Here is a 4,426-nt window from a genome sequence, read left to right as displayed (position 1 = left end):
CCCCGCTCCTCGCTCAGCCAGTGAGCGGCTGGTCTGTATGTGGGATCCGAACCCTCGGCGGGAGCGCTGCCGCGCTTCCCAAGCGGCGCACTGTAGCAGTGCGCCACCGGGCCGGCCCAACATTTTATTTTTGTCAAGAATTGTACCCCCCAAAAAAGGAATTGTACCCCAAACTATTATCCATTATCAACTTCATAAAAGGACGCTTAACAAGAGGCACAACAACAAAAAAAGCCAATTGAATACATTCAAATTGAATACATTCAGTTTTATAAATAACTTACTCTTCTGTTGTAATTCTTTCTCCTCCCACTGCAAACTATGCCAGACTGCCAACAGACCATGACCCAGTTGGGGCAACACAGCCCCAGAGACTGCATGAATCACACCACTGCACTATCAGAGTTCAGAGACTCCCAGAGACCATCAAACATGAGTATACTAATTATCCTGATTTCATCACCACATACTGTACACATGTATTGATATTCAAATCTGTATCCCCAAAATATATATCATCGATTATGTTTTGATAATAAAACTGTCAAAAAAAAAAGAAATCAAGGGGTCTGTCACCTTGGATAAGAAAAAAAATTACATCTTTATTTCTCCTACTCTAACTGAAATGTAACATTTCTTTCAATTATAAATGTAGGCAACAAACCACTATAGTGATATTAGCAGTATCTGTAACTTTGTCACCCACCAAATCAGATATATCTCACTACAGTTGTAGATACCTTTAGATATTGTTTATGCTCGTTACTACTTTGAAAGTACGGTAGTTATTCCGATCACTGTTCCATCTTTTATTTAATGCATTAATAAAGTAGCATGCATATTGCTATATAACAATATCTTCTAAAAACCTTAGTGATTTTTTTTAATATAATTGGTTTACTTTATAATCCTATGTCGTTTTATGCATTTAAAACATTATTGAGACTGCCAAAGGGACTCATGGTACAAAAAAGGTTAGGGACCCTACTCTAGATCCTGCCTAACCTTTCTTTAGTTCTCACACACACTGTAAGGAAAGTGAAAGTAAATGGTCAGCCTCCCTTCGGGAGTTCTGAATCTTGCCAAGCATTTGATGTAAACATAACTGTGTATGTGCGCCCAGGTGTTTCTTGGTTATTGGCTGATATAAGTGCGCATGTGCGACCAGGTGTTCTTTGGTTGTCTGACTCACACCCAGGTGCTCCTGGGTTCAGACTTGAGTATAAGGACAAATGGCTCTGATCCACAGTGCCCCTCATCCCCAGGATGTCACTACTGTTGCTACAAGCTGTTGCTGCCAGTGCCCCTGGGAGGCCACTGCTGCTGCTGAGGAAGCTAGGGACTGAGCTTGCTTTGGAATGAACCTGTCAACTCTGCCAGTGGCTCCCAAGATCTTTTCCAATTACCTAGCCTGCGACCTGTATGTAAGGGGTCTGCGACCCAGCCTGGCACATGAAGGGTCTGGTGACCCAGCCAGGCATGTGAGGGGTCTGTGACCCAGTCTGTACCATGGGTGTGAAGGGTCTGTGAGCCTTAGCCCCCCACACACTGAAGTCCAGTCCCCAGAAAGAAGAACGGTAACTGCAGCTTCCAGGGCAAATGTTTGCCACAGTTTCCTCATCGGGAATTCTCTACTGGTTCTTAATTTGCACCCCCCTTCCTTCTGCCTTAAAAGTCAGCTGTTTCACCATGCATCTAACCCCAGCTCCAACTAGGGTGAGGCTAGAGATCCCTAGTGGCAACATTTAAGGAGGCACGCACTCTGGGTATCATGTAAATGCAGTCAGCACTTGCACGACCCAAGTGCTTCTTGCTGCACCCTAGCTCAGGCACCGGTATAACCAAATATACACTCATAGTTTAAGCAAAGCTCTTGAAAACGTTTGACATCAGTTGTATAAGGAGTCATTCTCAACCCTGGATCCAAATAAGAATCACCTGGGGACTCTTAAAAATCCTGATACTCAGGCTGGACCCCAGACTAATCAAATGAGAATTTCTGGAGGTGGACCCAGGCACCTATACTTCTAATTTTGTATTAAAGCTCTCTAGGTGACTCTCGAAAGCAGACAAGATTGGAAACCAGGGCCTGAGAAAGACAGGCAAACAGGATGACTTATGTAAAAGCCGCTCAGGAGTTACAGGTGAATCTGAATTCCAATTGTTTTAACTTAAAGAGTAACAGACGATTAAGACATCGTCCCATGCATAAACATTTATTTCTTCACTTATTCATTCATTCAACCAATATGTACTGAGTGACTACAATGCCCCACAATGCAGGGTGTATGGTTAGGGCAGTTGTCAGAATCCTGCCCATGTAGCCAATTGTGTTGGTAAGGCTAGGGCCCAGAGACCCGTCAAACATGTTGTACAGACTGGGTCACAGACCCCTCATATTCAGGTCCACAAGCTAGGTAACTGGGAAAGATCCTGGGAGCCACTGGCAGATGACACAAGCTCAGTCCTCAGCAGCAGCAGCTTGTACCAGCAGTGGTGTCCTTCCAGAGGGTCCCAGGGACCTTGACAGCAACAGCATCCAGCAGGAGTAGCGGCCTCCCTGGGGCCCCCCTGGAGCATCCCGGAGGTGGAGGGCACTGTGGATCAGACCCATTCATCCCTTATACGCAAGTCTGATAACCCAGGACACCTGAGTGCAAGTCAGACAACCCAGGAACACCTGGGTGCACATGCACAATTACATTAGACAATAACTAAGGAACACCTGGGCACACGTGCATATTCACATCAAATGCTGGGCAAGACTGTGAACCCCCAAGGAACCCTAACCATTTATCTTCACTTCCCCTACACAGGGGTTACCAGATCCTCTTCCCTTCCCCTTAGGCAAGCTTACAAACAAGAAAAAAAGAGTCAAACCTGTAAAGAATATTTACAAACTCTGATAAGTGCTATAAGGGAAAAGATACAGGAGAGGGAACAAAGTAGGGAGGGGACAGTGATGCAGAAGCATTATCCAACAGGCCCACCCAAGGATTACTTAACTTCCTAGGATATGTACTTCTGTTCTGATTTACTGTTTACTCTTTTTTTTTCTCTTTTTGTGGCTGACCTGTACACCCCATGCCTTGGTGTTATAAGACTGCACTCTAACCAACTGAGCGAACGGGCCAGCCCTTTGACTTACTACTGACTATTGATTAGACATTTTATAATTCTGAAAGGGTAGATACTAACGTGCAGAAAACTGTTAGCTGACAAGTAATTCTTGTCTGATAGAAATGCAAATGAATTTCATCTTAGAGAAGAGTACAATAGCCAAGGTGTACTTTTGTTGTCCTGTACAGCATTAATCAGTTTTATACGTAATTTAGCAATCCTATTCCAATATCCTTTCTCTCCATGAGTATAAATGTAAGGCCCCATAGAAGACCCCAAAGGAGGCACTCCCTAAAACATGGCGCTTTTCTCTTCCGGGTCCTAACAATCTCACCGGTGCCAAGGTGCAGCCTATCAGAAATCATTACCCGCCCCCGGCCAATCAACTACCGCCCCGTGTACTAACCACCCTCTCCCGGAATCCGGCTCTATATAAATGTATGCTTCTCCCCCCTCCGGTGAACTGTCAGCTCGGGTCCTGTCGTCCTTTCATTGGTGCCGAAACCCTAGAGGAGCTCACCCCTTACACGAGGGGACTCCTTCTCGGACCTCCTTCACTATCTCAGCGGTTCTCACTGCTGACACTTCGCCCTCGTCCGTTTTCTCTGGCACTGGCTCTCTGCACCCACCACCGGCTCACCTAAACGTAAGTCTCTCTCCAGGGGCGCCATCTTAGGCTGGGCTACTGTAATCGTCTGGTATCCCTCTAACGCCGGCCCTAAGACAGAGAATACACCCCACCACGGCCTTCAGAGCACTGGGCAGACCCCTAGGTATTCTCTCGTCACATTAGGCAATCCACATTCCCCTCCTTTCCCAGCCCAATTAGAGGCGACCTCTTCAGGGTGAAGCTCCCATTCTCTCGCTTTTTCCTTCAATCTGGTATTTCTGTCTCTCCAAGCCCAGGGCTCCCGAAAATCCCAGTGCCGGGTTCCTTTGAGCCTCCAGGCACTCACCCTCGCTGAGGTGACAGAGGGTAAAGTGACGACTTCTATCCTCCTCCCTCCTGGTTCGTTTCCGAACCTCTGGGACTGACAGAATATAGGTGGGGACGCCCTCTATATTTGTGTCTTTCCCTCCCTCTGGCCGAAGGAATTTTTCCCTTCTCCACCTCCTTGTCTTTCACTCTCCTTCCTGCTTTAACATGGGAGCTACCCCCTCGTCACCTGTAGCAGATTCTCCCCTCCAATGCCTTATAAAAAACCCATATCAAGCCCAAGCTCCTTATAAAATTTTGCACACAATATTGGCCTCAATACCAATTAGATAATCAAAACAGATGGCCACCAGAAGGCACACTAAACCC

The sequence above is a fragment of the Galeopterus variegatus genome, unplaced genomic scaffold, assembly GCF_000696425.1.
Source record: "Galeopterus variegatus unplaced genomic scaffold, G_variegatus-3.0.2 Scaffold5910, whole genome shotgun sequence".
NCBI classification, from domain to species: Eukaryota; Metazoa; Chordata; class Mammalia; order Dermoptera; family Cynocephalidae; genus Galeopterus; species Galeopterus variegatus.
This window is presented reverse-complemented; position numbering follows the sequence as displayed.